At 41.3% G+C, this 24,255-nt stretch overlaps 1 protein-coding gene and 1 long non-coding RNA gene across 9 annotated transcripts in view; one reads left to right on the top strand and one right to left on the bottom strand.

Moving 5' to 3' along the window:
- SKIP (Shal K[+] channel interacting protein) overlaps positions 1-24,255 on the bottom strand; it is a 163,364-nt gene that overhangs the window by 40,696 nt on the left and 98,413 nt on the right. The gene's annotated exons all lie outside the window — the stretch shown is intronic.
- Positions 16,718-17,870, top strand: LOC138928887 (uncharacterized). The gene is made up of 2 exons (XR_011445295.1): positions 16,718-17,310; positions 17,391-17,870. It is a non-coding gene; the product is annotated as an uncharacterized lncRNA (long non-coding RNA).

Raw genomic sequence — 24,255 nt, 5'->3', positions numbered from 1 at the left:
GGCGATGGACTGTGGGCGTGGACAAGGACACGCCGACATTTGCACTCCCATTTCACCCGGCGTTCCTTGTTCTTGTCCTTGTTCCTTTTTCCCTCGTATTTCTTTCATTTTTTCTCTTCTATTTTTTGTGTTGTATTTTGCCCGTCTGCGTTTCCGGCTGTCGCCATCTTTTTTGCCTGAACTGAAGCCGCTTATCTCTGGTTATGTTTTCTTACATTTTTGCCCATTGTTTGCTTTTGATTTGATTGTTGGCAGTGCGCTCTGTGCTAACTTTTAACGAAATGTCTACAAAGGATAAGGGCGAAGGAGAGTGTACACTCGCATGTCTCTCTGTCTGTCAGATTCACAAGCCCCGCCGCCGCCTTGGCATTTTCCGGCATCATTTTCCGTCTGACTAAATGCACTCCTCCCGCTCTCCTGTGGCGTATCTGAAGAGTGCCAGTGGCATTCCTTGGGTTCCTTCCACCGGATTTATCTCTTGTCTCTGCAGCAGAATTAAAAGCTAATTAATTATGTCTTCAGCTAGCCATTTAGTCGGGACGACGACATCATCGCCGTGATTTATTTATCCAAGGAATGGCGAGGCAGCAACAGTTTGTTGATTGAAAAAGCCCGTCACAAGTCTTGTATTTCAATAATTTAAAAAATATTATTTACAAGCACTTCTTCTCTTCCGTAAGGGTGCAAGTCCAACCACTTGACACCTTGGCAACCAAATTTGCCTTTCCCTTTTGTGTTTTATTTTGTGATACAATAAATCTTCTTCGGTTTCAGTTGCAAACAGATTGCTGGGATTTGAGATATATCAAAGAGGAGTGGCAATAGAATTTTCAGCTGGCAGATATCGCATGACGGAGAGGCAGAGGGGGCTGGGCAGGAAAATCGGGGAAAGCAGAGACAGATAGATGGATAGGCAAACCGATATAAGGCAGCAGATTTAAGGGATTTATGGCCAAAGAAAAATCCCTAAAAAAACATAAAGGGTCTCAAAGTCAAGAGTATATCCATATCTGCATAAGACCCAATTAGTTGGGGGTTGCAGCAAGGATCCTGCAAATGTTTATCATATTTGTAAAGGAAATGCTTGGAAAATGCCAAGAAAAATACCTGGATGGGAAAAGTTTCTGCGGAAAATGACTCACAGTTGCGGAGGGTTAACACTGCAAAATGTCAATGTTGTGTGTCATTCATTTGGGTCTGACTGAAAAGTTGAAGAAAAAACGGAACCAGAAAGAAAATAACGAAATGGAAATGTTGTGCATTTTGTTGCATGTCCTGTGCTTTCATTACTCGGGCTGTGATTTTACTTCTGCTTTTATTACATTATTTGCAGTCGCATAACAAAAGCATAAAATCATAAAAGAAGCAACAGCCAGCCACGGCGAAGAAAATGGCAATTTCATGTCAATTGTCAATAAGCTGCAAATGAAATGAAAATATTGTATATAGAGAAACATTTTTGTGTAGAATTCCATGTTGCCCGAATGTTTTTTGTGTGTTTTGTGTTGCGTTTTTATGACTCGACGCCGAACAAAGACTAGAGCGGAGCGGAACGAAACGCGAAATATGCTGGAATTTATGCATATTTTATGTTTTGCGAACAGCGAGCAAAGTAAGGCACGTAACACGCATACGACATGTGGCACTTTCGAGGGGGAAAGGTGTTTTTCCCCCTGCTGCCTGCTGCCAAAGTCATGTCAAGTGCGTGAGCAAATATCAGCCATAAATGCTCAAGATCCGGAGGAGGAAAAAAAAGCATAACACCAACTGATGAAATGTTGAGATTGGTTTATGGCTATTATTGTTGTTTGCTTAGTTTTAAATAAAAATCACAACCTGCCACACTTGAAGCTCAAGACAAACACTCTGCGCTTAAACCTGAATCCGTGGCGAAGTGAAGCGAGAAAGAGAAAGGGTTCGGCAAAAAGCAGAGACAACACTTGAAGCCAAGCCAAGTGCCCAGACAGACTCGGCTGGGAGCTGGATGCTGGGAGCTGGGAGGGAGAAAGGTGGATAGTGGTGTTCTTTGCCTGTGTTTCATGCGCCATTTGGCAGACAACAAGAGTGGAAGAGTTAAGGGAGCAGGGGAGAAACCATCAGCATCAGCTGCACTTGAAACAACGTCGCACATGTTTCAGTCTCGCTATGTCCTCCCCATATCGCCCACTTTCGCTCCGCTACGTGCCCCGCTTCATTCTCTCCCGGCTGCCGTTGCACTAATGAAGTCTCAAAGCGCGATTAAAAATGTAACTTGTGCGCAAAGATAAAAAAAAAAAAAAACACTACACTGAAGTGGCAGCTTCAAGGGTGAAGTTTTTAATACCCTGCAGAATAATTGCTCCCTAAGCATTAGCAAATAATAGTCAGAGGGGCTCTTCTTAAAGTTTAAGTGATAAAGTATTAAAGTCTTAAAATTATTTGGTTAAATCTGCAAATGTTATATATCTATAGATATAATAAAAGTGGATCTGTTATTTCAATTCAATATTGAAGAACCCCTAGTTGTTAACAGTTGTTAATCAAGTTAATCGCTAACCAAAGCAACTTGCTTCTAAATACTAAAATAAATGTCTTTGAATTAAAGTACTCTCTTCCAGGGCAACGTGCTAGCACTACGCTTAAGATTCCAAGAGTCGGTGTCGTCGTCACATGCAAAACGCAGATAAAAAAAGCAAACATGCCGTTGGCCAGAAGGGGCGTCGGCGGAGGAAATGGGCGGGGCTCGTTGGCGTTGATGCGCTGCCAAAGTGCTGCTTCAACACTTTCAGCCCAACTCTCCTCCGACTGGGAGAGAAGGAACTAGATTCCAGCTGGCCAAGCCAAGCCAAACCAAGCCAAACCGAACCAACTTCAAATGAAGTAAAGACAAAAAGCTGTAGCACATTTATCACAAAGTCGCAGTCAAAAGGATATGGACGGGCGGCAGAGTGGTTGGCTGACTCGGGTCTGATTGGAAGTTTGTTTTGCTGTTTGGGTGCTTAGTGGTTGAAGGACGAAGGGTTTAGCCAGCGATCCTAGTGCTCCGATACCCACACCGCCCCCGTCTCCAGGACATCTTCCTGCCGTTGTTCTCGTATAGATTGTGCGCGCGCCCGAGACGCATGACATTGAAAAATTTATTGCACGCTAGTGAGTTGGCCAGCTGAAAATTGGAGAGCTGCTTCTGCTGCTGCTTCTGCTAAAGGAGCTGGAAAACCGGGGGCGACTTTTCCAGGGGTTGTGTCAATGTCAATGTTCTACCGCCCAGGGGGTGGCTACTACTACTACTACTATATATTCCGCCCTCATCCTTTGGCCTCCTTGGCATTTAACACCTCACAGCGAGGGTGGTGTGTGCAAGCTGAAATGCAATTAAAATCGTATTTTTTTGTCGCTATTCATTTTGAGCAGAGCCAGCAGATCTTGACATTTGCGTGATAAATGGAATAACAATCAGCAGATGAGATAAGTTCTCTTATCTAGTTCAGGGTGCCGAACTACACGGAAAATTATACTTGGAACTCTACTAAAAATATAAAGTACATGTATGAAAAGCACAGAAACTGACTAGGTAATTAAAAATAAGAATGTTTTTGCATTCAATTAAATTTGATTCTTTTGGGGTAAAGCCTTTAGTTATCTTTTACTAACAATTAGGCTCAGTTATATCTTTACAAAAATGTTATAAATCCCCAAGAAAGAGTTAAAAAGCAATATTGAAATATTTAACAATATAAAAACATTTTTAATTTTTGATTACCTTTTCTGTTACAAATTTACCAATATTTTTTCCTGTCTACCCTTTGAGTCTTTCATGTTTTCTCAGTTGTTCGCTGCTCGAGCACAGCTGTAAAATTACACAGGTTGCTGTTAGCATTTTCCCTCGGCTTTTCATCTGCGAAATGTTAAATGCATTGACTGTGAAATTCGCAATCCTTTCACACAAACACACACATAAATATATGTATATATACATTCGCAAGTATATTTCACGCGCCAACGCAAATTTGAAAGCGAAATTCCGCTCGCACGGCCTTTCTCTTTCTGCACCCCTTTTGGCGCTTTCTCTTATCCTTTTTTATATATACATACATATATATTTCCTCCTGTTCCTCCCTATTTTCCTACCCTTTCCCTTTTGTTTTTTGTGTCTATTTTTCGGCATTTAAATGTTTTACGGTGTCGTTTCTCTCGCTCTGTGTTGTTCATTCATTTGGTGCGTCGGTGGTCCTGGCTCCTGTACCGCCAACGCCTCCCCTTATCCTCTGTACCTCCCCGGCGGCTGTCTGTTGTTTGCGCCTCTTCAGCGGGTTTTAATTGCGTTTGTATTACAACACACAGGCGAAACAACGGGCAATGGCAATGCCAAATGGCGATGGCAATGGAAATTTAAAGCATTTACAACCCCTACTCCCGCCCCCCTTTGGCTGCTGGGTTCTCCAAAAAGTTTATTATATTTCAGTTGAGCCTGATTTTTCTGCTGTTGCGCTTTTTACTGGGTTGCTCCTTCTTTTGCTAAATTAACTTAATTGTTTTTGCATGGAATTAATTTCATTGCATAAATTTACACCTTCCCAAGGAGGAATGGCTCTCCCCCTGTACTCTGGAGCTCTCCAACCCCATCAGCTGTCAGCTTAAAGTGTGAAATGCGGCACCATTCGCATAATTTACCAGCCAACTGAAAAATTTTCCAGTCAGCCACTTGAAGGCCAAACAATTAATTATTATGTGCCAGGAGAGAATGGGGAGTGGGTGGTGGAGAGCTGCCGCCTGCTTGCCTGTGCTGCTCTGTAAATATTTAAATGTCTCAAATTAATGAAAAATACATTTCTCAAATAGCAAAAATATTATCTTGGGGCTCAGATGCCATCCCCTCCTTGGACATTCCACTCGAGAGTTTAATGAGTTCATTTATATGCCGCATTTACGCTTAAGCTTCTCCAGAGAAAAGCTGGCTGTTGTTGCATTTCATGGCCATCAGCGAGTCACCTAAGCTTCCAACTATTTCTTAATGCCTTATAAGTGAGATTTGCTCTATTTTTTATACAGATAAAGCTCCCTTTTCTTTTTTTTTTGTTAAGCATTTTTGTCTTAAGCTCGGCTAATTTGCATAGATTTGGGGTATATATATATAAAAAAAGAAGAATAAATGAATGAATAATGGCTCGAAAAAAGATATTACTCTGTTTTTGAACTGAGGGGGCATTAAAAACGAGTTGCAAGTGTGGGTTAAGCTCTCATTTTCCCTATTCTCTTTTACGATTTTTTTCTTTTCATACATTTTAAATTGTCTGTTTTCATTCCGTTCCTATTCCCGCGCCCTGGTGGATTGGGTTTTCCACAAATCCCCCAGGGACTTTGCACACATAATTTTCACTTAGCAGCTAAAAACCGATTTCCATTCTCATTTGTTTCGATTTCCCAAAGTCTGCAGGCATGAAGCAATCCCCAGCCCACAGCCCCAACAAGCTCAACCAACAATCAGCATAATTTCGGTTTATTTATAAAAAAAAGAGAGGAAATCCAGCTTCAAATGCCTTTCAATTTATTTTTTACTTCAAATACCGCTGCTGATGACACAAGGCGCCCACGAGCAATATAAATGTCTTTATGTGTATACAACATATATCAGCGTATATGAGAGGACCTTTGGAAAAAGCAACCTGAGCATTTAGAGAAGTTAACAAGGATTTAAAAGGTTTTTGCTGTCAGACACACACAATAAGGATACGAGCACAAGGATGTGCTGCAATGCAGCTGACAATAAAAAATTTGTCCATAAATAAGACGCGCAAATTGTCAGCAACGCAGGAAGGGTCGCTCATATGCGATTAAGATCCTTTACTTATATATTTTATCATATACAAGGAGAAATATGTTTATCGGGGAACCACCCCGTTTCAGCCTTTCGGTGACATCGCAATTTTCTTTTTTATGCCTCTTACTAAATTTTCATTTTGTAAATGAAATTTCTTCGCCTTTTTTATATTTTTGTCTTCTTGTTGGCGCCATCAACTTTGTCTTCTAGTTTATCTTCATTTTTTAGAATTTTTTTTACTTCACTCTCGTTTAATTTTGTTTATGTCAACACATGTCCTCGGCAGCTGGCAGACGACGCCTCAAACGCGTGCATGGAAAGCAGTTTAATTTCATTTCAATCACGCTAAAAGCAAAACATAATAATTTCTCAAGCTGTCTAGAGTAATAAGAGAGGGTGGTGTTTGGCAGGAGTCGAGGCCCTGGGAAAGTGAGAAATAATATAGCCACTTGAGTTCCCTTTTCCGCCGGTTTTCCTCTGTCGAAAATTCATAAATCACTGGGATTTGTTAGAGTCTAGAGGCAAAGCAACTTTAATTTAGACGGGAATCTGGCTGAAATAGTAGTTTAAAACTCAAGGGGTTTGTTAGCAAAGTATAAAATTTCAATGTATTTTTCTCTATAACAAAAAATTCTTTTTAAAACCCATGTTTAACACAAGTGTATCTATCCTTCGGCAATGCCTACTCTATAAAAGTTTCTGTCTTGCTTAAAGCCCAGTTTTTTGGGGATTGACCTAGCCAACCATAATATATGGTTTATCCCACAAAGATATGCAACATTTTGGGCTATTGATGGGAAAAAGGTTTGTGTTTTGGCCCCATGCCGGCGACTACTCCTGTTGAATTATTAATAAAGCTTCCAAATTGTGTGGCAACAGCATATGGTTTTTGTTCAAAATCAGATGCCGCAGCAGCTAACAAAAAACAGCCTTCGAACACTTAGCTGGCGACCGTGATGAATCTTGATTCCTGGGGCTGCTGGAAGAAGCCTTAGTTTAAATAGAAAAGGGATTACTTTTTGGGGCCGACCTTGAGGAATCCCGTGAGGAAATTTGATTAAGCGTTATTTCGTTGTTGGCTTTAAATGTGTCTGTATACGTTGGCATTGTAGCTGGGTAAACAAGGCCTTAATTAAATTAACACAACAGACCACATACTCCTGCAGGCACATACACACAAACACACTCGATTGCAGGATCAACCACTCCTGTGCAGGCCCAACAACCGTGTGGGCGTGTTTGTGGGCAGCAAAGTAAGCAATTTCAGCGAACTTTGTTGCCTTTTTTCACGATTTTCAGCCATCCTGCTGGATGATTTTCATATATAATTGCATGTAGCGGTGTGTGTTCGTGAATTTTCCGTGGTGGATGTTGAAATATGTGAAAAATCCTGAGATATTTCCCCAACTATATCAGATTTTTGTTTTCCTGTCAGTTTTTCGTTGTAGTAATGTTGTTTAAAGACAGAATTTCCAGGACTTAACTATTTAATTTCTTAATTTAGAAGTTACCAGTTTTCTTTCTTTCAAATTACAGCTATTTTCACTTGCAGTTGCCCCAGTAAATTCTTCAGCGGCGGTTCAACCGTTTCTTTAATTGTTAATGCCACTGTTTTTAATAGTGTTGCCACTACTCTTGTTGTTACTTTAGCTGTTGCTTCTCTGTTTCTGCTCCTGTGGATTATGTTGTGGCCGCTGCTGCACTTGCCATTCTTGCACAGGTCCTGTTGCTCCCTTTGTTTGCTCCTGCTGTGCATTAAAAAGCCACTTTGCGGCTTCCTGTGGTCACCGCCCACTTTTGGCATGCGCTCGACGACGACCTCGTGTAAATTTGTGGGCGTCGAACTTTAAATCGCCTCCGGGCAGAGTTTGCCTTGATGGGGAGGAGGGAATTGGTTTTTTATTTGCATTTTTGTTAGCCTTTTCTTTTTTTTTTTTTGGTTAATGCCAGCCCAAACCCACCCAACCAACCTGACCAACCGACCGACCGCCCACATAACGACGACGACAAGTGCATGGGCATAAAAAGGTAAGAACAGGCCATCGGCTGGCTTTATGCCTCTTATCTAATCCTTTGCAGCACAAGTTTCGTTGCTACCTTGCGAAGGGCGGGAGAGTCCTTTTGGCCAGTTGCTGGCTCCGTTTTTGGCTTTTATGAGGCGTCGTAAAAACTTTTGTGGCCGTGCGCGCTCTCGTTTTGGGCTCTAAACAACAAACATGCCAACAGCGAGAACTAAAACCAACGTGCGCCTAGAAATATGCTATACAAATTTAATGCCCAAAGGAGGTTGCAGGAAAAGAGGGGAAACCCACCGGCCAGAAGTAAAGTTTATATTGTCGACGTTTTTATTGATATCGTAAAATTTGCAAAGTCCAACACGAAACCTGGTCGACTCTCTCTACCCTCCCCTCCTTGCCCGATTTTCATGGGCCCTGCCTCACAATTTGCATAGTAAATTTATGAGACAATTACTGAGCATTTTTGATTTAATGACAATTATTGTCATAATTTTCATCAAAATTGCCTGCTGTGTTCCTCCCAGTTCTCTGTTTTGGCCTAGGCTTACGGCTTCTTGGGCTATACTTTTTATTTTGGGTCCGTCGTTCTACTCTTATTTTGTGCCACTTTCGTGTCTCACACAACCGAAAAAAAGAGAGGAGAAAAACTTTATATTTATGCGTTTTCGTGGCTCATGAATTTTGGAGCACGCTCGAGGAGAGTCAGTCAAGTCAAGTCAGAGGAGTTGAGTTCACTTTGGGGGCTTTCTACTGGCCATAAACTGTCTGGCCTGGCCATGTCTGCTTTTGGTCTGCTTAGCTCAGCGTTTAGCTTTTCCTCTCCCAAGTGGCGCAGCCCTAGTTTTGCATATTACGTCCTCGAAACGGGGGACTCACGAATTCCGACTCATTTCAATTAAACAGTCACGCAATTTCCTGATAAAATTGTCTGGCACGCGGCCATAAATCAACGATTTCCACTATTTCGGGTCAATTTTGTGGATTTATTAGGTTGTGGAGAAGGTTAATCGGAAGTTAGATAAGGGCGTTAAATTCTTTTGTCGCCTTTTAGGCAATCGATTGGGGTTTTCGTGGGGTCGGTGCCAGGCACTTGGAATTGAGTTTCCATTTCCTGATAAACTCAATAAAACAAATGGAAATTGTTATTCTTTTGAAACAAATTTTTAATAACTAGCTTGGTAATCCTTGTTAATACATGTTCGGTGGTATTACTTTTCCTTTAACTTTTATTTTAAAATATTTTGTGTAACCTTTTTGGCAAATGACTTTTGGCTTATTTCCATTTTGGAAATGGAATTAAAAGGGCTTTTAAAATTCATCAGAACCAAATGCTGTTAAAATAAAACCTTAACCCCTGAAAAGAAACACAGTTCAAGTTGTCTGTCCCTCTCCCTTTCGGGAACTTTTCCACCCCCTGCAGCAGTTTTGCGGTTTTTCCCCGTCTGGCATCAATAAACCAAACCAAATGCATCTCGATTTTCACCCAGCCCCAGTCCCAGGCTCAGCCGCAATGATTCTTTTAAAAATGCAAACAAATTTCAGAATGCAGGTGTGTGCCATCCGCGAGATGGAATAAAAGGGGGGCGTGTTGGCGGGCAACCACTCAATTTGTCACATTTGAAATACGATGACAAACAAAAGCAAATGGCAGCCGAGCGAAATCCAATTGCATTTTTATTTGCAGAAATGCACTTGGCACTTCACTTCTGGATGCAATGCACTTTCCGGGGCACAGAAATACGACTAAAAGAAATAAACAGCTTTTAAAAAGCCTATGTTCAACCTTTTATATTGCTTTTCTTTATATATTTTATTTTTCTTCCCTTTAGGAAAACAAGAAAATCAACTTAGAAATTATGACTCCTTGGTGATGCTGGGCGAAAAGGGAAAATTAAACTCGCACACACAGAGAATAAGAGAAACAAAAGCACAAAATCATAAAAAACATAAAATAAATGTAATAAAAACGAACAGAGGGGGGGACGATGGGGATGGGGCACAAAATAAAGCCAACAATGCAATTTTCGGGGGCGTATGTGTAACAGGCCACAAAGGTCATAAAACCATATCAACGCCATTAAATGTACAACGCGTGGCAGTAGCAGCAGCAGGAGGTGTTTGAACCCCCCATTGAATATATAGATGTGTGTATACACAACAAGAAAAAAGGGGGTAGCTCTATTTGACTTTACCTGATTCAGACTCTGTATCTATGGCAATGCTGGACTTGAAAATGAAAACTCATTCAGCAAGTAACGATATTAATTATAATTCGGAATTAAAATGAATTAATTTTTGGCTTAGTAATGATCGATTTTCGATCCGTTGGCATCATCCTATGGTAAACTTCAGGGGAATATACCAAATTCGGTTTCCCGAAGTATGTATCCTTTCTTGTTCAGCATAAAAAACCAGCTTCCTCTTTTTGTTTATTATATTTTCCAGTGCATAAACACCTCCTCATGTGAGCAGGTCTGAGCTTGGAAGCCTGGGTGGTAAACTGAAACTGAAAATCATAAAAAAGTGCGCAACGGCGCAAAAAAAAAAAAGAAAAACAAGAAAAATGAAACAACAGCCAACAAACTTTTCCGGCAAGATGAGATGCTGCCGAGAGTGCGATGAAAGGGGGGATTCAGCTGGGAATATGCGGGGTAAATATATATGTATTTATGGAGGGTGTGAGATCTGCAGAACGATATACACCTTTATGGCAAAGACCCGTACACTTGTTGGGCTCTCCGGCTGTTTAGACAATGTAAACGACGACGGAACACTAAAAAAACCAAGCACACATACACACACACAGGAATAAATACCGGGGGCAAAAGGAAGACAGGGGGAAAGAAAAAAACTAAACAAACTGACAGTGAGGCGAAGGATATACATGGACAGGCGAAAAGGACCAAATTCCGGCTGTGGCTGGCACTCAAGTGTGAGCACAAACAAATTTTTTACGTGTGGGATTGAATCCCTGCCTCTCTCTCTTTCCGACGGGCGAGTGTCTGCGGCCATGTCAGCAGAATGTGGGCGCGTCAATGAAATTAAGGTCGAAAACAGAGAACAACAAAGCACACACACACACAACAGGAAAAGCGTTTGAGAAGGATACAGAACAATCAGCTAAAGAGTCACGGCCAGGGAGTGGGTCTGTGTGGGGACTCGGGGGCAAAGTGTAATTGGTGTAAATAAATTATGAAGCCAAAATGATTTCGATTGAATTAAAATTCAAGCTGGTAAAAAAGGGAAGCTTTTTACACATATATTTGAGAAGGAAATTTTCAGTTTATAAATTAGAGAATGTAAAATTAAATAGTCTCAACTTAACTGCTTACTTTAAAATGCATTCTTAAAGTTTATAACCTTAACTTCTACGTTTTCCCATTCACAGAGAACCATTTGCTGGCGCTGACTGTTTCGGGGTGTAGCCAAGCAAAACGTAATGAGCTTTACGTTACCCTTACGTAACGGTAATGCCCCACCGTAACGATAACGATAGCGGCAATTAGTTTTTAATGTACTTACGCTCAGCATTTGCAACTTAATTAGCTTTGGCCCTGCTTTTCGACTGCCGAAAACGGGAAGAAAGCAAAAATGAAATGGCCAGCAGGGGAAAAAGAAAAAAATGAATAGTTCCACCGGAAACGAAGCTTATTGTAATGCACGGAGAGCGAAAGCAACAACATTAATGGCCCAACAAAATGGCGCTGACCAGCCAACAAAAACTCACACTTACAGTTAGTTGTCTAGCTTTCTGTGAGGAATTAGTAGGGGAATCCCCGGCCACTTTATCATTTTAATAAGCGCATTAAAAATGCAATTTCAATGCGCTAGTTTCGCACACATAAACAAAACGATGGATAAAAAGAAAACTGGGGGAAAATTGTGCAAAAAGGAAAATACTTGGCATATGCGCCACGCACACAAACACACACACAGACAGGTTGTGTAAGTGTGCATATATGAGCTTGTTTAACGCTTAAGAGGATGGGGCCGCAGGAGCGCCTGGAAAACGCCATAATTTATGCTTTATGTCGGCACAAATTTTAAATGGCCACCAAAGTTCCAATGGGCTTAAAGCGCATTAAGCGCTCTCCGCCAAAAACAAAAACAAAAGGCAGGGACAGAGACAGAACCAGAGAGGGGGTCGAAAAGTGAGGCAATTTCATTTTGCACTTAATAAAAATTTAATGGAGCTCACAGCCCCGCAGCCGGGGAAAAGCCACAGAAACACATAGGAGAGAATATATGACCTGTAAATCAGGCGAAATTGTTGCCTTAAGTGAGCTTTAAATAAAGGAAAGTAGACTCTCATATGATTTTCCACAAGATGTGGCAGCAGATGGCGGTCTTAAAGAATCCTTAAAGTATCAAAGCCTCCAACTTGACACTTAATCAAAGAGCATCAATAAACAGGGCGAGAGTGTACATTTTTACGACAAAGTTTTCTCTTGGCGAAAGCATAAAAAATAAAACGGAAATGCGTGTAATATGTTGGGAAATTCTTGAGATTTATGCTTTATAAGCGTATAAAAACAAATTCAAAATCTATAAAATATTTCACTAATATCATTTGTTAACCAAAGTCAATCAAAAGTTTGATGCGCTTGTCAAGTATGTTTAAACGTTTATTAAAGTGCCCGATGACAGATTACAGGTGAGAGCAGCCCCCTTTCACACGCCCCCACAAAAAAATGAACACTCCTCCGCCTTGGTTCAAGTCTCAAAGGGGCAAAACAGCAGGAAAAGTCAACAAATTGACACATTAAAACAAATGAGGCCACTGCCAGGCCAGCCAGACGACGACTGTCGACCAGCTGTCGAAACGACATGGCCAACTAATGGTGCTTGTTATAGTTCCTATAGCTCCTAAAACAAAAGGCCCTGCAAAGGAGACGAGGAAAAAAGTGTAGCATACTTTTTCGGGCAGCCTCAAGTTAGTGCCAAGAAATTAACGCCTTGACGCGACGCGACAAATGTATTTTTTCTACAATTTTTTGTTCGTTTTTTCTTCTCGTATTTTTCTCGAGTTTTTTGTGTACCATTTTTTACGAAACTTTTTCTGGCCAGCAGCACCTGGCAGCGCTGCAAGGGCGTTGCCTTCCGAAACTTTGTCGCCGCACGCATAAATCAAGTTAATCATTTTGGTGGCGCAAACTTCCCGGCAGCGCAAATTGGACATTTATATTTCCAAGCCTCCCGAAAATAACTGCTGCCACCCCCTCTCGTCACTGATTTATGATCTTTAACCTTGCACTTGACACCGCCGGCCTAACCAGATGATGGGTGTATTAGTCGGTGAAATTATCAGTAAAGAAAATTGGAAACTTAATCAAATGCTGGCTAACCTGGTGCACAAACGGATCAAATATGGCTTACCTGCAATGAAAAGAAAGAGAGATGCATTTGATTAGGATTTTTGCTTTTAAAATCTGGCTTCATAAATTCAAAATTTGCAATTCAAATCCAATGGCAATCACCACAAGGCGGCAGCAATAACAATAACGAAATTAAGTTTGAGCTAAACAAAAATGGCAAATGGATAATTTCTCTAGAGATTGAATAAGTTTCGAGTAGATAAACTTGTCCTGGCCATATAACATTTTCTGGCCAGAAGCTAAAGGCGGCATCGATGATATGCAGGTTGTGGGACAGTGCGGTTCGGTATTGTATTGGCTATGGTTATATTCTAAGAATTTCCAAGTTATTTAAATGAAATTTCTATAGTTTTTTGACTTTGCTTTATTAATTGTTTTTAAACTTGCCTTCTTCTTTTGAACCACAATTTTAAATTATTAAATACAAATTTTTAGATGGCATCCATAACTGACTTATGGTTATGACAGGTACTGTCCGTACAGAGAAATCAATAAGACCGGACCCAGAGCAACAGCAACAAGCTGAGAACTGAAATCTGAAAACCGAGAGGAGGAAGTTGGCCATGTATATTCAATGGAAACTATTGAAAACAAGTTGAGCAAACTTTTGGCCAGAGTCAAGTATGGATGGCTTCACATCGATGGCAATCGCAGCGAGGGGTGAGCAGGTGAGACAGTTATAAAATCCATATTGAAATGCGAAAGAGTTGCTTGACTCAGCCTCTATGCACCTGATTTTCGGGGTAGCAAGATGCCTGCTGATTGGATGTGTGGGAGAATTGACAGGCTTGCGAGGGGGCAGGCAGCACAAGTGCGTGACACGCGGCCAGTAACGGTAACGTAGCCACTGTGCGACAAGCAGTCAGACACGGGAACAGGCCAAAGCTCAGGTAATCCTTTGGGGACAAACATCCAGACACAAACGTAGACTCCCGCCCAGACTCCTCCAGCAAGGACTCACAATTACTCAGTCAGTCAGCTAGTCTGTTGAAAAATTTAACAAAAATTTCATTGTGAGCCCATCACATGATCAAATCTCAGGGAAGGGGCCAGCCAAGAGAGCATTCATTTCCGACCAGGACACTGATAAATAAATTTGGCTTAAAATTTAAGTAATTTGGCTTGGAAAAATATAATTTAATTGTTGTTAAAGAGCCTTCAACCAAAGTTTAAATAAATTACTATACTTATTAAATAAGAAGTTAGCAATTTAATTTTTTACAAATTTTTCCCTCTGTACTTTTTGTTTTCTCAAAAATTGTTATCCTGCGTGGCCTGTGCGTTTGCTATAGCCTCCAGCTCCTTCTACTGAATAAACCCTAGCCAGGATGAGTCGGCTTCGGTTTTCGGGGGTTACTACAGACAGATGTCCTGGACCTGCCTGGTCAGGGTTCCTGTGGTCAGCTAGGTGTGCCCGTGTCTGTCTGTCTGTGGGTTCGGCTCTGTTGAGTCCCCACTTGGTTAGTTTGGGGATTTTGTTTGTTTCGCCTGTTGGCCATTTGCATTCCCCTCCCCTCGAATTTCTATACATCGCCTTGGGGCCCCTGCTTCATTATTTTTGCAAAGTTTTTACTTAAATTTACAGAGAGTGCCAGTGCCAGTGTGTGTGTTTACCAAACACTTGACCATTTATGGTTAGCCAAAGCAATTTTCCATGCCTTGTTCTCTCATTTATTGATAAATTAGTTTTGGACATTTGCTGACAGTATTCTTGTGTTCTATCTTTTTGAAAGAAAATGCAATTATTGCTAATAAATGCCCTTTTGTCCGTTGAAAAGGTAAAGAGAATTCAATTAAAATTTCGACAACACAGAAGAAAACGACAATAACCTGTCAATTGCCAAAGATCTTCTCCTCTGCTGGGCAATCTCCTAGGTGGCATCAGCCTAATGGCTGAGATTGTTTGACAAACTGTCACCAGCAGGCGGCGGCAGCAGCAGCAGCCATAAGCAAATCCGCTTAGCTCGGCTTTTCCTCAAGTTTTCCTCGCTTGCCCTTCCCATTTTCTGAAACTAATTTTCCTGGAAAATGTCTCAGGTGAGTGGAGGCAGAGAGGAAGGCAGCAACTACCTAGGTTGCTTGCGTGTTGCAGCACTTTTCCGAACGATAGAAAAGCAATTCACTTTGAAATTTGCACCTGTAAACATTGTCAAACAATCAGCGGGGGCGGGGCCATGAAAAGGGCCGGGTGTGGCCCGGTGCGGCCCGGGGGGGGCGTGACTAAGAGTAAGGACAATGGCATAACAGAACACTTGAGTGCAGGGGCCCACCTGATGTCGTAGTTGTTGTTCTTACGTCGCCATGCCTTTGCAAATCGCCTTAGCTGGTAATTGTGTATATGAACACGGGAGAGGAAAACAAATGCCACCAGCGCCAGCAGAAGACCTCAAAAGCTGCCGTCGAACGACAGGTATAAGCAGAAAAGACTGGACAGGATACACTTGAATAAATAGTACAAAACTTATAACTATTTGCGACTTCTAGTAATTGGTAATATCTGTGAATAGAGATCAAGCAGATATTTACGTTAAGAATAAAGAAAGATCATTTTCCTTTTCAAAACAAATAACGATAAAAGCGATTTTCATGAAAACTATATATTTTTCTGTGTAAAGTAGGATACGGGGAAAGCAGGCCAGGCTCTTAGAGCTCGTTAGGCAACGCCTTCGCCTTCCCTTTTTGCACAATGTGCTGACTTTGCAACGCTCGCCTCCTTGGGCAGTGGCCCAGCTCCTCCTTTGCAGCTCACTTGGATCCCCCCCTTCGGTTGGCCAACTTTTTATGTCCCATCCGTGAGACGTGAGATTGACCAGCTGCACTGACTTGCCGGGGCCAGGGCCAAGCCGGCCAAGCAAATGCAATCATAAAATGTGTCATTATATTAAACTCAACTCTCCCAGGGCTCCTGCCCATGCCACTGCAGTTGCTTATTTTATGCTTATTGAAAAGCCTGCGAGTATGCAATGGTTTTCCTTTTCCCATTTTCCCATTTTCCGCAGCCACATGAGTCCCCCTCTTAAAGTTCTTGAGCTGGCTGGAAAAAAGTTGCAAGGAAAACCGATTCAAATAACATCGAAGTAGTATAAATTGAAAACCGAAAGTTGTAAAGTTTTATCTTCAAAATTTTGTGCATTCAGCACATTCAAGTTGTATTTAATAACAAAACTTTGGCGGTGCTAGAGTTAAAGTCAATTGTTAGTACGAGAAAAGAAAAGATGACAAAAAGACTAAAAGTTGAAGCCTTGGTCGTTATGCCTTTGGTAATTTTTTTTCATTTTCTTCTAAATCTAGTTTTTAAAATATTTTTGGAGTTTTTGGATTTTCCATGAATTTTTCCCTTAAGCTCTCTTAAAGCTCATTGCTTTAGCTTTATTTTGAAACTTCCTGTAATGGCTGGCAGCAATTCCCAGCGGAAATCGTTGGGGCACTGGCAACGTTATCATCATCGAACCTTTAGCCAATTGAGCGGCAACAATCAGCCCCTTGGCATCCAGAGAATCATCATCATCAGCATCAGCATCAGCATCGTCATTGGCAGCATTTAGCATATTCACTTTCAATTTTCCATTCTTCGGCTCTCTATTCTCCCTTTCTGCTTTGTTCCCGCTTCGATTGCGATTTCGCTTTGTTTCGCTTTTGTAATTGAATTTCAACATTCATTAGACTTTTTTTACGCTCAGCTCCTGACCTTCTCGCTTTGGAAAGAAGGTAGTATATACTCTATATATATTTTTTGTTCTACCTCAGAGCAGCTTGTTGCCTTTTGTTCGGTCCTTCGTCCTTCTCATTTCAAACAGTGGCAAATGGACAGCCCCCGCCCCACTGCCTTCTGGGTTAAATGTTGCAGAATTTCACTTTAAATATGCTACGCTCTCTCCAGTGTTTGTGCTCGGCGTCCTTCTGCTGTTGCTTTTCCACAATTGTTTGAATTTTTACTTTCGCATGTGCGACTTGATTTCCGTTGCAAATGGCAGCAGCTTCAAGGGGCGGAAGGCGAGAGGGCGAGGGTTGCCGGGGGGCGTGGCATTATAAGTGATATTGAAAGCGTTGCTGCGCTGCTTTTTATGTGTGCCATTGTATTGCGGATTGGCAATGGCGCAGCTTTCGCCATTGTTAAATGGTGCGTATGATTTATATTTTATTTTGTATTTTTCGTATTATTTTTTTTATCGTTCTTGGTTGGTTCTGTGTGTATCTTAGGTGACCCTTTTTTTTTTGTGGAGACCAAGGAAAAAATGTAAATGAGTCACAATTAAATGCACATTTTTGCTCACTTGATCAAAAATAAAGAAATGAACAGCGATCCGAAACCATAGCTAGAATTGTCCACATAAATTATGTCAAAATCGGTTGAGATAATGCACATGAAAAATGTGAGAAATGCTTTCAAAGGGCACAAGACAAGAGGGACAAACAACAAAAACGTTTGCATGTTCGGGCCAAATAAACAGAACGAATTTCGACCAAATCTCGCCAAGAACCCGGCACAAAACAAAGTAATAAACCCGAAAGGAATTCCATAAAAACAACAAAAGAAAAGCCAAGCCAAGAAAGGGCCTCAAAAAAGCGAGGAACAAATTGTTTCTGCAGGCATTTTGGCCTGCCAAAAGGACGAAACAGGGATAACAGGCCAGAAATGTCTAGCATTGCACAACTAATAAAACGAGAAAAAAAAAGAAAGCAAAACTCAAATACATTTTAAGCAATTTCACTTGCGAGCGAACGCAATAAAAATCAAGAATATTTGCAATGAATTTCCAACCGTTAAGAAAAACCCTGCAACGAACAAGAAAAAAAAATAGGAAAGGCGGAGCGAACGGAAAAGTAAATCGGCGGCAGCGATGGCGTCTGCAGATAAGCAGGGAAGCCATTGAAACACACACACGAAAGGATACCATAAAGCGGAACGCGATGGGGCTTGAGAGAGCCTTGGCAATGGCAAAATAGGGAAAGCGGCAAAAACGATTAAACTACAGGGTGCCGCCGTAAAAATTGTGGTAGCTCAACCTCATAACACACAGTCACAGTCCGTTGAATTAAATTTTTTCCTTTAAAGATAATAAAAAAGAGAAAGAGCCTAAGAGAAGTTTCTTAATTCTGGGGAGGAGAATCCAGAAATCACTCAAGACGTTTGTTAATTCAAGCTTTTAAATTAGTTTATATTTAACTTTATACATTTTTCCAACTAAAACACACTGTAGTGGCTTATTTTTGGCCACTTCTCTGCTCTGTACTCTCAGTTTATGCAAAAATGAAGTCGTGTGGCAGGCTGAATGAATATCTCTATATCGGGAGCCGGAAAAATAGAGAGAGTGTCGGATGGCAAAAGAAAAAAGAACAAGAAAAAGGGGAAAAAGTAAAGCCAAGACAGTCTCAGATGGTTACATGAACTGTATGTGTGGCAAATGGGAAATTGAATTTCACGCAAAGCGAAAACAAACCCAGCCAAGCAGCGGATGAAAAGGACAAGACGTCTGAGCTGCCTGCCTGCCTGCCTGGGAAATATGTAATAAAATAATGCTTAAAGAAAATTTACGCCATCGAACTGGAAAGTTTAGGACACGGCAAAGGGAGGACCTCCCTTTTTCCTGTTACCGTTTCCCTTCGTGTCGTCGCACGTGCGAGCAGTCAAAATGAAAATCGAAAGCAATAAAAACTCTGCGCGACACAGCATGGCGTATACGTAATGTCAGGTAAGAAGCTCTGAGCATTTCAGGCAGCAATCAGAGGCAGTTGACAATGGCAAACCGTACTGCATACTTATTGGGTTTTTGGGGGGAGCCGCCACCACACCACCACACCTCCTCTCATCCTCACCACATTCCCCAACCTTTAGTCAGGCATCCAGGCCTGGCTATGCCATCCAGTAGCACACCACAACCGCATGCAGCTGACACAGGCAGTTAAGCTATTTTGTAGGGAAAATGTTGAAAATATGAAAAGCGACAGATTGACAAAGCGATGACTGGCTGGCTGGCGGACTGAGCTGCTGAAGAAACGAAGAGGAGCCAAGCCAAAGGCATTTTTTCAATTTATTTTCATGTGCACGGCAGAGCGCATTTTCATGCGTAAGCGAATGACAATCACATGAATAAACCCACCCGCAAAACAATTTCAATTGAAGCGCATACTAAGCGGAGGCGTGAGCTGCCAACTAAAGTCAATGAATAGAAATAATGAAATGTTTTACCCAAGGTGAGATCGAACCAACGACTGAGGAATTACTCTTTAATCTACAATATATTAAAGCTTTTAAACATCTATTAAATCTATTTTAATCTATAAATTTATTGTCATTTGAATATTAAATATCTAAATTCATGTATAATTCCTGCAATCTTTTTGAAATGCCATAAATTATTCACCTTCTTCACCAAATGCCATTACAAATCGAAATATTCATTTGAAAAAGTTACTCTGGTAAATTTAAATATTTTGCTGAAATTCAATCTTCCATAGATTTTCCAGCAGATAGCCACACAATTATCATTTCAGTTCACGTTTCTCCCAGGGAAAAAATCCAAGTTCAAGCAGCAAGAAGGCATTTTGCCTGGCTAATATTTTGGGTTTTCCCCCAAAAAACACAGAGTGTCCCAGCCGAACGAAATGTGATATTTCCACTTGACTTGGCCAAGTCAATTCAAGCATCATCAAATAATGTCTAGGTCTCCGGCCCACGACTGTCAGGCAGACTTGATTAGTTCTTGGACATGGTATACCCGTCGCTCCATTTTCCATTTTCCTGCCAAGAGGTGGATGGCTGTGTGTATTTTTAGGGGTGTCCTTCAACTTTGGTCGCAGTGAATTTGCATTTTTAATTCGCCTTTTGCCATTTTTGCATAATTCGATGTCAACGTGTGTCAGTGGCAAGTTTTGTTGTGTATAGTAGCTGCTGTTGCCATGGCTGTCAGCTGCTGGGGATCCTCCAAGCCGGCAAAACTTTTGCTCAGGAACCAGAAGCCCAGCCAGCGAGCAAACCCCAGCGAAATTGTCTTGTCAGTTAGCATTTGTCGCTGTCTAGGGTACTGGCATGGGGGAATTAATATACAATTGCATAGCTGAAGGCGCATTTAAATAAAATAAACAACGAGGCAAAACTAAACAGGTCTCCGCGGAGGGGTTCAGTTCAGTTCCGTTTCGTTCGGTTTGGTTTGGTTTTGGTTTGCATAAAACTTTTGTCACTCTCATAAATATTCATAAATTTAGTAGCAAAATAACAAAGTAACAGCAGCATATTTTCCATTTGATTGCCTTCCAAGTATTTATTCTTTTCGGTGGCGGGTTCACAGCTCGCGGCCTTTGAAAATAGCAGTCAATTTTCCGGGGCCGCCCACCTCTCAGATAAAACTCATTAAAGTGGAACTTTTGCGATGATAAGAGATAATAAACAAAGCAACAAAGAAAATAAATGACAACCAAAGATGGTTTACAAGTCAGTTCCGTTCCGAGGAAGCGGTTCCGCTCCTCTTTCACGCCGCTTCCCTCCCCCCAATTGTTAATGAAGGCCGTCCGTCGTGTGATCTCTATCAAAGTTTTCCACTCGGCTTTGATGATGTTCCGCCCAGAGAACCCTGGCCCATCCACCAGTTAGCCACCTCCCTTTGGAAAAGTGGGGGCGTGTCGCAGCTGTGCGAGAAGCAACAACTAAATTAAAATTTACAGCACTTCAAATGGAAACGTGCCTGTTTTATTAAATCAATTTTTACGACGAGCGAGAGAGCGCTGTGGCTGGGCTCTGGCCAAGGAAAATGGAAAATCTCGTTGTGAAAACTGAATTTTCCCGTTCGGCCAAGTTGTTGCTCCTGTTCTTGTTGTTGTTTTTGAAATAAATTAGACATTTAATGATGACCGCAGGCTGTTTGTTGATTGCTCTCTCTCTCTCTCTCTGTTGCCGGGTTGATGGAAAAGTTGCGCATTTTTACAGAGATTTATTTAATTTAATTGAAGTTTTATTGCCGCAGCCAGCGTTGCGGAAGAGATAGCAACTTGACTTGATTTCAAGGCGCCTTTAAGACTTTAAGGAACTTAAAGAGCCTCCTCTTCTAGTTTTTATATTTCCGCAAATTCTCAGCTTCTCTTGTGGTCAGGTCTGGCTCAAGTCCCCATTTTTATAACTCCTCTTTCGGCTTAATTGAATTAGACAAACATAAAATGCTGAAATGCACTACTGGCCAAGGCGATTACTTTCACTTGAGCGCCTTTAAAGCTTTCGACACTCACAGCCAGAGCACAGACGAGAAGAGGATTATTGCAGCTTGGTCAACTCGGTGGAGGAAAGGACATCACATCCCATCAGCATTTACTGCGTTTGCTAATGAAAATTACAAAAGAAAGCCAGGCGCTTCTTAATGCACTCTCCACAAATGCAAAACAATGAGTGACGAAAAAAAAACCCAGGCAAGGAAAATTCAGGGCGGAAAATGTGGCAAAAGCAGGCTGAGTAAGAAACGAAAGAGTCAGCGTACACTTTTCGCATATGAATTTCAATTTGCCAGCGCCTTAGACAAATGCACATGCCCAAGAGTCGCACAGCAAGGATACCTAGCCCCACTCCTTCTATTACCACACATATGTACATGTGCACACGTACGGTCCCATATCCTTACGCCCACTTTAGGAGTCGCCTGTCTGTGTCAACAAATTGCAGCCAGTCAACAACCTTTTCGCCAAGTTTAAGGTAATAAGTTGGGCACAAAAAAAGTAAAGACGAGGCTGAAGTTTGAAAAAGGAACACATTGTCTACACTCGAAAAGAAAAGGTACGAAAATTAAAAGAGTAAAACGTTAAGAACAGAATTTAAGAGTTCCAAAGGAATCTGGCTAAAGCAATGTAAAATAAAGGTGATCAAAGAGATATATTTAATTGGGAAAAAGCCTATGTTTCCATAAGAAATTGTGTACTTATTTCCTATAATTTAAGATTAAATAAATAATATTTTATGAGCATTTACTTATGTAAACTATAATCCTCCTAACATGTTAATTTTCTTCATAAAATTCAATATAAATTAATTTCAGTGGAAAAACGCTACGACAAAAACTATTCAAACACACACACGCTACCCTCCCAGGTGTGCTTGGCCACGCCCAATTATCCGCAGCATTCCTGGAGGCCAAGATGCATATGCATAAGTTATGACTAAGTAAAGTTCAAGAGCCCAGCTGAAGGATGCCATGGAAAAGGGAGCTCAGGTCTTTAAGTAGATGAAGCCTGCTCCCGAGTTGGCTTTAATTATTTTTAGCTGCTGGCAACGGCCAAAATGTCTGACTGCAAATCATATTAAAACTTTTCTCTTTTTGTTTCGTGTTTCCCATTTGCCAAAGACAAAAGGCGAGGAAAAAATTAAGAAACTTTGTGCGCCGCAAAATGAACTGTACAAAACTGTGACCCCATATCTCAGTCTATATCGTGTGCCTGCCTTCTCCCTCTGTCTGAATGGAGAGTCAGACAGACGAAGGACGAGTCTGGCAGCAGGACGACTGACTCTCCACCTAATTATTATGCTATATGCGTGCGGGGTGCAAAACAAACGCACAGACGGACCTAGAAGGAGGCAGAAATACTGCTGTGAAGGACAGAGGCGGCGGCAATAATAAGTGGAAACCCAACTGGGAAAATGAACACGGACTTGGTCTTGGACTTGGACTTGTGTCCTGGCCATTGTTGTGGCCACTCTTCTCGTTCTACGCTCCTCCAGTTCTCTAGTTCTCTCTGCTATTCCCCAGCTACGCATTTTCGATTTCAATACAAATAAAGAAATTGCCTGGAGAAAGCCAGAAATTGGCAATGGCAGCCGCAAAAATTGAGAGACTAAGACGAGGACGAAGGCTGAAAGAGAAAACTTTTCCTTTCTGCCAGCACTTAAAACCCACAGCACAGATAAGAAGCACAAGAAGTAGAAGAAGCTGACGAAGAAATGCAATTAAGTCTCGTAGCCGGAAAAATCTCAGTTGGAAAGTGCGAGAGCCTCGAGAGTTTACCCACAAAAATTTCATGCGTCCAGTCAGCTCAATAAAAATTGCGAAAAGGACTTGAGTTAATGCCACGCAGAAGGAGAGGAGCGAGATTAACAGTGTGGCAGCTACTCGCTGCTGCATCCTGCACTGGCCAAGGCATTACAAAAAAAAAAGAGGACGAGTCCGAAAGCGGGAGCGAGAGAAGAAAGAAAAATTATTATTTCACATTTAGCACGTAACGCACATAAATCCTTTTAAATAAACGTTTGGCACGTTTTTTGTAATATTCTTTGCAGCGCGGACTGCAACGCTGTCCAGGTCCTGGTGAAAAAAACGGGACGCAGGACCACCAGGTAGGAAGGAGTCTGAGCCCCGGCAGACACTTAAGCCTTATCCTTGCCAGGAAAACCCGGAGACAGAGCGGCATGCTTTTTTTAATTTCTTTTCTCCAGTGGCGGAATGAAGAGTAAAATATTTAAATTTAAACAAGATAGAAAGCTAACTTTGGCCAGCCAAATTTTGTATACCCTTGCAGATATTATTTCATTACATTTTACCTATACTTATTATGTTTACAGTTTGACAGTTACAGTTTTGCATTCCCAGCTTTACATTTTGTATACATCTACCGATCGGTTTATATGGCAGCTATATGATATAGTTGTCCGATGTTTTTCAAATTTATACCAAAATTCTAGAATAATAAAATAAGCTTATATCCCGGAGTAGATGAAAATACGTTGAAAAACAACGAATATATAATTTTTTTTCTATTAATTTCCCGATCGTTCCTATGGCAGCTATATGATATAGTCGTCCGATTTTCATAAAATTTATGCCAAAATTCAGAAATAATATAAAATGGCCATATCTAAAAAATGGTGCAAAAATGTTGAAAAACAGCAAAGTTATAATTTTTTTTCTAAAAATATATCGAACATTTGTATGGCAGCTATATGATATAGTCGTCCGATCCGGCCCGTTCCGACATATATAGCAGTGAGAGCATATAGAAGACTATATGCAAAGTTTCATTGAGATAGCTTTAAAACTGAGGGACTAGTTTGCGTAGAAACGGACAGACGGACAGACGGACAGACGGACATGGC

The sequence above is a fragment of the Drosophila kikkawai genome, chromosome 3R, assembly GCF_030179895.1.
Source record: "Drosophila kikkawai strain 14028-0561.14 chromosome 3R, DkikHiC1v2, whole genome shotgun sequence".
Lineage (NCBI taxonomy): Eukaryota > Metazoa > Arthropoda > Insecta > Diptera > Drosophilidae > Drosophila > Drosophila kikkawai.
Note: the sequence above shows the minus strand (reverse complement) of the source record. Positions and strands in the feature narration are given on the sequence as shown.